The sequence below is a fragment of the Triturus cristatus genome, chromosome 1_2, assembly GCF_964204655.1.
Source record: "Triturus cristatus chromosome 1_2, aTriCri1.1, whole genome shotgun sequence".
Classification (NCBI taxonomy): Eukaryota; Metazoa; Chordata; class Amphibia; order Caudata; family Salamandridae; genus Triturus; species Triturus cristatus.
Genome location: NC_140580.1, coordinates 152,983,715 through 152,995,772, shown reverse-complemented (window position 1 = coordinate 152,995,772; position 12,058 = coordinate 152,983,715). Strand labels below are relative to the sequence as shown.

The window sequence follows — 12,058 nt, the reverse complement described above, 5'->3', positions numbered from 1 at the left end:
CCATTCCAACCATCACCTCACTTGGGGCTAGATGTATGACCCTTTTTAGCAGTTGCAAATGGAAAAACAGGCCTTTTTAGACTGCTAAAAAGGGTGGTGGTATGTACCACCCCTATTTTGCAAGTCGGTAATCTATTACCGATTCGCAAAATAGGGGTTGCGAGCTGCTATTAGGAAGGGGCGTGCCAAGGGCGTCCTTTCCTAACGACAAGTCGCCTGGTATTTACGAGTGTTTTACGACCTCAAATGCGGTCTCAAAATGATTGCCGTTACCACCTACTTCAAGTAGGTGGTAATCCAGTCGCAAACAGAAGGGTGTCCAGAGGGGACCCCTTCCCCTTTGTGAATCTATGTGAAAATATTTTTTGAGAGCAAGCAGTGGTCCCACAGACTACTGCCTGCCCTAAAAAAGTGAAAACAAAACTGTTCATTTTTTCCTTTGAGGAAAACAGTCTGCATTTGAAAAAAAAAAGGTGCTATATTTAAAAGCAAACACACACATGGTGGTCTGTTGTCCCGGGAGGCCACTATCCCTATGTTCTTGTCCATTCCCAAGGGCTCGCAAATTGCGCCCTGCCTCATGAATATTCATGAGGCAGGTCATTTGCAACCCCATTGGGAATCGCTAAATGTGTCTAAGACACATTAGTACATTCCGTTTTGCGAGTCGCAAACTGCGAGTCACAAAAAATCACAATTTGCGACACGCAAAATGGAATGGTCGTACATCTGGCCCTAGGTGCCCACAAAGGAGAACTAAAACACTTCTTCTTAGAAAATGTCTTCCTTCTTTCCTCTGTCAAATCTACTGATGTTGAAATACTGGCAGTACCCACTGAACTGCCCCATGTTGTTGCTACTGATTAGTAGCTTGAGTGTGATGGCCATATCCTTTTTGTAACAAAATGTTTGATCTAACGTATTTCTTTATTAATTTTGCATGGATAATGTATGCATGTGTGTAAATTGGATATCTTCCCCCTACACATTCTTTTGTAATCATTTCTCTTTCCCCTCATATAGCTGTGTTCAGTTGTAACACAGAATATCGAGAGGAAAAATATCATGTGACAAAAATATTGTCACAAACATATCAAAGACCAAAGTATCGAAAAGGTAAGTGTAAATAGGTAAGAGTAGATTTGCTATGCTTAACTCCACATCTACAGATCTTGAAGTTATGTTTCCTTTGATATTCTGATCAAACTTCGCTTTGTCCCTTTCGTGTGTATGATTTGCTATGCTTTCGTGCCACATGTATCTATAGATATATCTGTAAGGAGCTCTGATGTTCTCTGCCTTGTACGTGCTATATAAAAACTCGAAATAAGTACAAATAATAATAATCACAGGCCCAGATACCTCTAAGGCCATAAGAAAGAGCATATACACCTAGCGACTCAGGTAGCGATAACTGATTTAAGACTTTTCTTAAAAAGTTGATAACAGGGCCTTATAGGCATAAACTTCTACAGCGCACGCAAGGTAAGCCATGTCCACATCCAGCAGATTCACCTTCTGGGAGAAAACCCTCACTTGACTGAGCAGATAGAACCACCTCCTGAAACAAATGGAACTTAGACAGGACCTTCGACAAGTAGGATGGTCAGGGTGTTAAAATCAATGGATCCGTAAGGCCACGTAGATGTGGCTCAGAACATGCCAGGGAAATCAAATCCACCAAACCCTGCAAACATTCACAGCCATTCAAAAGGCTATTTTATAAGACTGCAGATCCAAAAGTACCAAATCCAGCGGTACAAGGAAAGTCTCTTCAAGGTATGGAAAATAAACGCTAAATCCTAACAGGGTATCTCTGTACCTTCCACTATCAGCAGGAGGAAGTGTCTCAACAGATTAGGAAATAGAGGATCCAGAACCCTCAACCCCACCCAAGTATGATGCAATGCCTTTTGGGAAGCCAGTTGAGAGTAGATAGAAACAGGCCAGGAACTACTCAAGCAGGGAATCCAGAATTCTGGGAGGAGAAGTAGAAAGGGATTGCACTCAAATATCCAAACACCAAGACTGAAAGGAAACCCATTGATGTAAGCACTACTCATATACAGGCATTAGGATCACTTAACTGTGAAGAACACTGGGCTATGGCTGAACAAGCCCAGGGCAAACAAAGAAGTGTGAACCTGTTGGAGAATCCACACTAATTCCTCTGCTTGAGTCAACACTCTGGGAAACCATTCCCTGCCCCTCCTGAAAGGAAGTACGACAATCCCTTCTGATACATCACTCAGAATTTTCTGCAAGGCCAGAGATAGTAGGGGGAATAAGGAAATGCTTAAAGGAATGCAGAGGCCAACGTGCCACTGTTGCAACCACCCCCACAGGAGAAACTTGCAAAACTGGGCATTGAACTGATCCACCGAAAGATTGACCCTAGTGGGAAACAGGTCCATCTTGGGGTTGCTGTATCTCAGTAAGATGGCCCAGAAGACCTCTTTGGAAAGACAATAGCCCTGGGAAGGTAGGAACACCTTGCTGCAATGATCCACCCCTGATTGTCCACACTCCTTGGATGTGCCACCATCAATGAAGGGATGACATTCTCTGCCCATTTAAACCTGGCCCTGTGATCTGTACTTGATGCCACAATGCGTGTTGGTATACTCCTCTGCAACAGCATTATCTGTTTGAATCAACTGTGGTTGACCGAGGAAACAATGTGTAAACGAAATGTGCCCCCTCATGTTGTTTGAATCCCCTTCAGTTGAAAGACCTCCAACTCTCAGCAGGCAATCGCCCCTGCACCTTCAGGGACACTGACATATGCCCCCAGCCAGAAGCACTGGCATCATCTGTTACCACAAAGAGAATTGGAGGGTTCAGTGGGTCCTCTCGGGCACCATGAGCTGCATCCAGCCACCTAAACAGATGACCCTGGACATAGGGCTACAAAGGTTTAAGGTGATACCAAACCCATGGCAGCCGGAACACAGTAACGGTATGTGTCCCTTACTAGAGCAATCCGAGCCTTTGTCAATACCCTTGCACAAGACTAAAGCATTGGTCTCCTATGCTCTGAATGAAGTACTGTGCTCATTAAAATAGTCTACCTAAATCACATGCAATTAAATCAATTAGCTAGTAAAGTTCCTTTTACACTTGAACCAATGAATTAATTTTACTTTTTCTGCAACCAATGAGCCTGTTGCTGTAAACGCTCCTACACTCAAAGGCATCACGCGGTTCAGGTTCAATGCCTGGATGTAGCTTGAAGTTTCATTGACCTAAAAGTTGCAGCAGCCTCAGATGACATCACATGCGCTGATGATCTTCAAACCTCACTCCAGGGCAGCTGCCCTGCGCCAAATTGTCCAGGATGGGGGAGGTGCCCCCTTATGCCCTCATCAGAACGGTACCTTATTTAAAACCTACGTATCCCTTCACCTCTTGTTAAGTGCTTGCGCCCTGTGTAAGTGTGCACCATTTCTAGGTGCGAAATGCATGGAATGGTTGAGCTGTGAGCGCCCTGTTCAGGGAACTCCTGGAGGGGTATGTCACCTAAAACCTTCTTACGTGATTCCTGAAACGGAAGAATAAAGCCTGTGTTTTGCATCAGCACCTGTTCGGACTTTCTCCACTGTAACACCGCGTTCTGCTTTCCTGCACGCCCGATGCATGCTTCCTCCTGAGAGATATTACACAAGATCCTTGTGTCTAAGCCCTGACAATTCACACAGGCTCCCATTGGCACTCTTATTTGATCAAGCCATGCCTACCTTTGAACCTATTGCAGCCGGAGCTCAAAGATCACCACAGGTGCAATGTGCACCTTTTATTAAAGCAGCTCAGCAGGTCCCCGCAGGCGCAGTCCCTCGGCAGGAGCTGTCGCGAAAGAAGGACAATTAGCGTCTTCTCCAAGACACTGAGCGGTGCCATAAACTGCACGAGCTGACAGGCGCCGTCACCAGGATAGGAAGGTAAGAGGACAGGGGGAGCCCGCGAGGGCGGCGCGCGCATTTTCTATTGTCGCATGTCTCGAGTTCGCAGGCGTTTGTTTGATATCTTGAAATTCCAAAAGTCTGTTCTGATATAAAAAGTCGTGAAACTGTTCAGAGGTAATAAACGGAAATTCGAAATAACAACCGTATGTGAGAGTGGAAGAAAGACCGCGTGCTTCAAATTCTGAAATAGAAGAATACAAGACAAGGACGCAGAATGGAAGAAGAGTGTGGAGACTCGGCGGTAGGAGGCGTGCAAGAGCGAGGGATGCTGTCTGTAAAAAGTGACGAGGGAAATGAGAGAGCGAGGCAGAGAGAGCGAGGAGAAGGCAGTAAGAGAAAGAGAGTGACTGGGACTGGCATGGATACCTAGTTATGGATATGGTTACGCAGAAACATATGCAGACATTTAAGCATACATGCAAGGAAGTAGCGAAGCACAGAAAAACAAAGGCAAATGAGTGCATACAGAGACATAGACAGACAGATAGACAAGGGAGTAAGACAAGCAGATATGCATGAAGATACAGAGAAGCGCACGCCAATGAAGAAGGGGTCAGGCAGACACACAGGACGACAGGCTGAATGGCAGACAGTCAGGTAAACGATACACGAGCAAACCAGATGTGCACAAGTGATCAGAAAATAGTGCTGTCACTCACAGTGCAAGAAATCCAGTGACTGAAGTGGGCTGCCCCATGCTATATGCTGTAATGTGCAAAAGCGACATTTGAGGGCTGGCTCAAAGCCCCTCAAGCAAGGTATGGATATATGTATGCATTTGGAGGTATGGCTTTAACCAATATTCCTGATTTACTACAATTATATATTGAATAAACGTATTTAGAGTAGCTTATATTTAATATCCTTATTTAGAGGGGCTTTAAGTCAGCCCTGTTATCCATTGGTTGGTTGTTGTGTCATTCACATGTTTCTTCCACCCCTCCCTCTCCACCACCATGGGGCAAAGGGTCTTCAGCCACTGGCTAGCTTCATTGTGAGTGACTGCACTCTTCTCCCTCACAAAGTACACACCAACAGTCCCCTTCAATGCCAGGGACTCCTGTGGCAATGTGTGCTTTTTGAGACCCATATATATGTGCATCTCAAGCCACTGTTTTTGGCCAAGACCAGTAGCCTCCAACAATAACGTTTTACAAAAAACATCACAAAATAAAGAAAGTATTGGCAAAACAAAAAGGCCGGTGGCCAACACTGAACATATTGGCGTTGACAATGCCTAATCATGACTTTGATTACATGAAGCTAAAGCTGTCACTAGTGCAGGCGTAATATATGTGTGCAACTTTTTTTTCAAGGCAAAGTACATGGGTTCCCGATTTCACTTCCTTAACACTCACTGCTGTCTGAGTAAATCCACCCAGGGAGGCCTAGACGAGTATGTAGTATGTAAACTAAGGAGTAAAGCAAGAGGTGGTGAGAGAGAAACTGCAGAGAATCAGAAAGTTGTGAAAATCACTTTAGCTCTTGTTGTATACTTCGTGGTCTTTCTGATTTTGCACAGCACAAAGCTACAATCTTTACACACTCCTTTGATAATGGTGAGAATTTATTGCTAGGACATTGCTAAGACTGTGAACTGAACCGAAGAGCTGATTTGCTGATTGGATATCAGGCTATAAAATGCTTTCACGCCTGAATGACCTTTAGTAAACACTAATGTTGCCCAAGCATCTGGTGCCCTTTACACTGCCTGCTGGTAAATGAACAGTGTTATCAGCTGTAAAGCACTAGGACCACAGAGTCGCCTTCTTTAGGTCTGGCTTGAAATCACAGCTTTCTGCGATACGTATTGCTATCAATTCTTTGAAATATACATAGAGTGGGCTTTGGCTTCACAGAAAGGGGTGTTTATTTCTAACCAAAGGCTCTTTGCTGTTTGGTGTATTATTTCACCATCTATGGACTGTTTGCATTGCAATGCTTGAGTGATCAGTTTGGTTCTGAAAATTGCACTCAATCATCAGACATTCAGTTCTTTATCTAATACATATATTGTATACAGAACTCAACCTCTGTTTCTATTTTGCTGCCTATGGGCATATGTATCATGCATTTTTGCGGTCACAAACGACACAATTTGGCCGTTTGCGACTGCAAAAAATGCATTTTGGTATGTATGAATTGTGATTTGCAATTCCGAAACATTACCAAATCGCAATTTGGAATTGCAAATACATACCTATTCGGTATTAGGAAGGGGCGTGTTCAGAGCGTCCCTTCCTAATACCGAATCAAAGCAGTATTTGGGAATGTTTTGTGATGTGGTTGCAGAACATTTGAATTTTACCACCTACTTCAAGTAGGTGCTAATCCATTCGAAAAGGGGAAGGGGTCCCCAAGGGACCCCCTCCCAATTGTGAATGGTACCACCCTTACGCTGCCCAACCTACAGATGATATCTCTCCCTTCATTCTATTTGAAGAATCCTAAACGACAACAAGAATGACCCATGTGGGGCAGGCCCATATTAACTGGTCTTGTTGCTAACTATAACCAGTTTTTCATTGTGCATAATAATTGCAATCAGTTATCTTGAATGTATCTTTATTTTGATTCCCCTCTTTTTCATATTATCTGTCTCACACATGGGCACGCTTCTTTTCTCTCCCTTTTGGAGCAACCTCTCATCTTGCTATAGAATATGGTAATTTGTTTACCGAAAAGTGTCTGTAAAATAAAAACAGTTAATTTTCCAGAAATAATGGGTGCCATCTTTATTTGAGGGTGAGCAAATTTGAGAACTTTGTATGTACCTGTGACCTTATGCTAATCATATGCATATCTAATGTGTATTTCGAATCATAAACGTCAGTACAACTCGACTGTATGATAAACGAGTCGGGACCAACTGTTTTCTATATCAATCGATACCCAGGTCCGTGGACAGTATTTGGGTTACCCCATTATGTTATAATGGTTCCCATTACACTAGCAGTCGTAGTTAGAGTTAGAACCCTTCGTAACAGCAGTTCGGTTATACCAGCAGTTGTTGTACCATTATTAAGAAGAATAAGTAGTTGTAGCAATTGTGTTACTGCCAACAGTAGCACGGGTTGGAGCAACAGTAATAGTAGTGATAACAGTAGTAATAGTAACAGTGGAGATAATACCACCAGTAGTAGGTATAGTTCCACCTTTTTGCAGTGCACTCCCAGTTGTTGCTCCAGACACCTCATATTTGGAGCCCTGGAGTAGTTGAGCCTGCTTAATAGGCCTCAGTTAAATTTGCTCTGCTTGAGCAGCACAACCGTTTTTAATCCAAAGGTTTTGTATTGGACACTTTTGTAAGTCACCTGTATATGTGTGAAAAGATTTTTCACAGTTGAAGAAACCTGAATATAGGGTACTAGAGTGCAGACAGCTTTTCCTCCTTGCACCCAAAAATATTCCATATGCTTTAATAGTTCCTGTATTGTGCACCCAGTGTTCAAGGCGTGCTTTATATGTAAAATTTGGATTGAAATCATTTGTTGCAATCACAACTACTTGGGCAGCCTGTAAGCAATCCCTTATGAGGGGATCAATTAAATGATTGAGTTTGGTTACCTATAAAGCTTAATCAATGTTTGAATTATTAAATATAGTTTGTCTGAACTCAATTACAGTGCTTTACAATAAGGCATCTATGTTACTGGCTGGCCTACTGTCAGCCACACCTAATATTACCTGTGTCTGAGAAAGTTTTGTGTTTGAATCGCTTAGTGGTCACCATCGATCGGTGGCTAGTTTTACAATATACATTGCCCTGTTTGACCCACTCTCAGCAAGGAGTGGTCCATGTAAAGATTTGTCACTGGCTTTGTCCTGAATATAGAGACTAGGGATCTGTTCCTTGTTATAGTAATGCTAGACTGTTGCTTACCCTCAATGGCATGGAGGTCCTGTCCTGCCCGAGAAACCTGCTCGACCTTTGAAACATCGAAAATGTACCTAGTGAGTAAAGAAGCCGCTGTAGCAAAGTAAGCTGTGGCAGGACTGGAAGAAAACCAGCTGACCAACTAGACCTTTCTATTATCTGTTCCTGTGAAAATTCTGTCCTGTGCCTGGAGAGTACAGAAGGATGTATTGCCAAAGGAAACTAGTGGTGTTGTCCAGAAATACCAGGAACTATCTGGAACTCCACATTTTGTTCTGGACTTGAGTGGGACTCATGAAGAGATCTTCAGTAACTTGAACTCCTGGACTAACCATTAATGAAAGTCTGGTGAATTTTGGAGTGAAGAAATTGAAGTTATCAAAGCTGAGACTTTGAAAAACAAATGTCTCCAGTGAACTGAGAAAAGTATCAAGTCGACCTGGTAAAGGTGTGACCATGGCTGCTCTATCCTACTCTAAGCTTCCAAAGTTACTGAGAATTTTACACTCAAAAGGTAAAATGTTGGACTGGGACAAACTGCAAAAATCACCGCCTGACGCTTCATTGCAAGAAGCGCGTGACCCTTATCAAATAAAAAATACTCTCAAAGAACCATGTTCTTAGTCCTGCACTTAATGTATAGCAAACATGAGCCATTGCTTATCTCTACCTTATTCAATCGATTCAACGTCACACTCAGAACTACATTCAACTGACACTACCATTAATGGTCCTACGTTCCAGTGGCCCCTGCCATTCCCGCCTTTCAATTAACCCAATGTCAACACTATTAAATACAAAATGTACATGTTACTCCACAAACGGCAATAAGACAAAAGTAATCAGGGTGGATAGAAATGATCCCTAAATTACCTTACAGCTGCATTGCACATAGCTAAATCCAACTTTTCTTGACTTACTCTTCTCTATATGCTCTCATCTTTAACAACTTGCCATTATCACTAACTCTTTTCCAACGCCACCTCATATATCACTTACTCCATCCCATGTCTCCCTGCTTCTGACTTTGCCTTTTATTTCTTGGCTAAAATTGGCACTATTAGGAATAACCCCATTACACTAGTATTGGACCCACCCTCTTCTTCTTATGTCACTCTTGCAGCTCAGACTCCCTTTGATAAATGATCTGCCTTTAAGTCTATTTCGCCTGCTGAACTGATCGCCTTTCTAAATTTGCCAATATCTCTTGTGCACCATCTGAGCATTTTGTTCCTTAGAATGTCCGGTCCCTAACTCTCACATCAGATTCCTATCTTGTGTGAGCTCTTATTAAAATCACTCCATTAGCTCAAGCAATTATGTAAAATGCTTTAAATCGACCATCATATTACTTCTGTTTCAAAACATTGCTGCTGACCTATCAGCCCCGTCTAACTATAGTACTCTATCCCGACTTCCTTGCCTCTCCAAAATCCTGGAATATCTTAGTTTCAATCACGACACCCACCACATTTCTCACAAATTAGCATATCCCTTGCAATCTGGGAGGCATATTATCAAGCACGGTGTTAAAATTATTGCCGCTTTAGCGGCAGAAAACTGCCGCTAAAGCGGCGATAATGGGCTTGATAATATGCCGCAGAGAATTCCAATAGAAGCCCATGTTCTGGTGTGAACATGGGCTTCTATTGGAATTCTCCAGGGCATATTATGAAGCCCATTATCGCCGCTTCTTGATAATATGCCCCTGGATTCTCAGCCCTACACTCTGCAGACACTTCCTTCTCACAAAGAGCCAATAACATCCCCTCAGCCCCCTATAATCACGTGTTCTCAATACTCACACTCCTAGGCCTTTCTGCAGCATTTGACGCGGTTGATCATTCCACTCTGCAGTCTACCCTTGTTAATCTTGGTGTCACTGACAAAGAAGTCATTTTGGTTCTCTTGCTCCATCTCTGGTGCTGCCTTCTCCTTCTCATGGTGTTCATTACTCTCACCACTGACTCCCTTTCCAGTTGGTGTCCCTGGTCCTCTGCTCTTCTCCCTTTGCCCTGCGTCTTTAGGTCACATATTTTCTTTCTTTGGCCTCCCTTATCATGTCTATGCTGATGATACCCAAAATCTTCAACTTTTTAAAGACTTTGACCTCATATCTTACATTGTACATTTCAGATCGCCTGTCTGCCATCTGTCACTGAATTGTACTGCACTCTCTCATGCCAAATTAATTCAAGGCATAAACACTCTACTTCCCTCCAGAGACTGCACCTATGCCTCTTACAGACTCCACCACACTCCAGCTGACACCATCAGCTAGAAACCGTGTAGTGTATTTCAACCGTACCTTGTGTTTGGAGTCCTTCATGACTATCACAGCTACTGCTGTCGGGTACCAATATCTAAACATCTGGAACATCCATCACAGCATTCCCTTTCATACTGACAAATCAAGTCCTCAGCAAACTTGACTGGTCTAAAAGTTTGCTAGTTGGTCTCCGTCACTCGTTTTTCCCATCGGACAGCACTTCAAAATCAGCTGGAAGGAATCTCCATAACCTTCCTACACATGCCCCCTACTTCACACTAGTGTCAACAGGCTGGATGGCTAACACCCAGAAAGAGAGTTCTATATAAACTACTTATCATTGCTTCAAAACTATGGACTGACTGCCCCCCAACTGGCTGAAATTATTGTGAGACACACACAGCAGGTTCTGGTGATTATGCTGGTTGGACCTCATCAGTTGTACTCACTTCCCAGGGCTTATGTTTAGTTTTCTCACTTCCTGCCTTCATAACTGCTCTAAAAATACAACATCTCAAACTACAGGGAGCTTCTGACAGCTCCTGGACCACCACCACCTTCTGTGTCCATCACCCATCTGTTTACCCGCGGCCCAATATAAATATCTATAAATATACCTTAGTTTATTTATTTCATTTATATATTTAATGCGATTTTATATAGCGCGAACATTACCCGAAGGTGTCAGAGCGCTTTACAAAAGAACCAGTTGCGTTACAAGAGGACTTTGGATTACATGAGTTACATACGAGATTCAAACAGAAAAAATTGCAAATGTAAAAGTTGTAAAGTCACTCAAGGAGGAGATATAAACAAGAAAAAAATGCAAATGTACAAGTTGTAAAGTCACTCAAGGAAGAGATACAAACGGAAAACTCTGAAATCACATAGGAAAGGACCTTAATATATCTATACCATAAATGTATGTGATGCCTTCTCAGTATTTTTGTTGATGTTAGTCACCCAAACTGTTCTTGGCCTAAGCATCCTGTTACTATGTGCATTTCTTGTCAAAATCTATCCTACTGCCTCTGTCTTACATGAATAAATAAACGAGACATGGCATATATTTTCTTTGCTTCTTGCTTCTTCATCTTTTCATACCTACTGTGCCATCTGGTGAGGCTCATCCGAGTCAGCGCTTCGTTGTGATGCTAGGAGAGACAGGTTGTGGGGCTGGCACTGGCACATTTTCGAGCTAGGATCAGCCTGATGCTGGGAGTCCTCTTATTAGGAAGGGTTATGGGTGAAGGTGGCATGAATGCCTCTGCCAGATATAGACGTCGTGATGTTAACGCATGTGGCAATGAAAGCGTGCCCCAGCTATTCGCCCCCGTATAACATGTTGCCGGGACTGTCGGCATGTTGAGGCTGTGAGTAATTTTGCAGGGACTTCGAGTGAGATGCAAGGTTGGTTATAGCAGGGGCTGAGTGGAATCATTTTGCGTAATGCAAACGTCGAGAAATTCACCCATTTTATCGACCAACTTTCAGAGTGAAATTGGGCTACAAGAATTTTCAAAATTGGCTCTGAGATGAATCAGAGAAGCAAGGGAATCTTGGAAGTGCTCAGCCGTGACCTGTCCGGACTGCCCATGAACTGGGTGGGAAGGTTTCAGCACGTTCGTTGCTTGCTTCCAAATTTTTCATCCATGGCAAGTGCAAGCAATTCTGCAAAATGTTGTGGATTTGCGAAGCGATCACCTGTGCTTATGGTGGAAGGAAACAAATAATTTCGCCAACCCCTCATTAGGGAGTCTGGCCTATTCCACTGCCAATCAGCTTGTGGCGGGGCTCCAACATTCCATCGCTTCTATAAATCCAGGGCGGCTAATAGAGGCATTGCAGGGTGTGAAATGTAAATTTGATACTTGTATAGTGCACTACTCACCCGCAAGGGTCTCAAGGCACTTGTACGAATACCGCTGTGGAACCCATCCTGGCTTTCCA

General features: G+C 43.2%; 1 protein-coding gene across 2 annotated transcripts in view; it reads left to right on the top strand.

The window, feature by feature from the left end:
- Window positions 1–3,275: 3,275 nt before the first annotated feature.
- Window positions 3,276–12,058, top strand: part of ACSL5 (acyl-CoA synthetase long chain family member 5) — a 206,023-nt gene continuing 197,240 nt past the window's right edge. Inside the window, exon 1 of one of the 2 annotated variants that reach the window (XM_085603410.1) lies at window positions 3,276–3,938. The gene's annotated coding sequence lies outside the window, so the exon portion shown is untranslated. The remainder of the gene's footprint in view (window positions 3,939–12,058) is intronic. The other variant, XR_014961055.1, reaches the window with a different exon arrangement.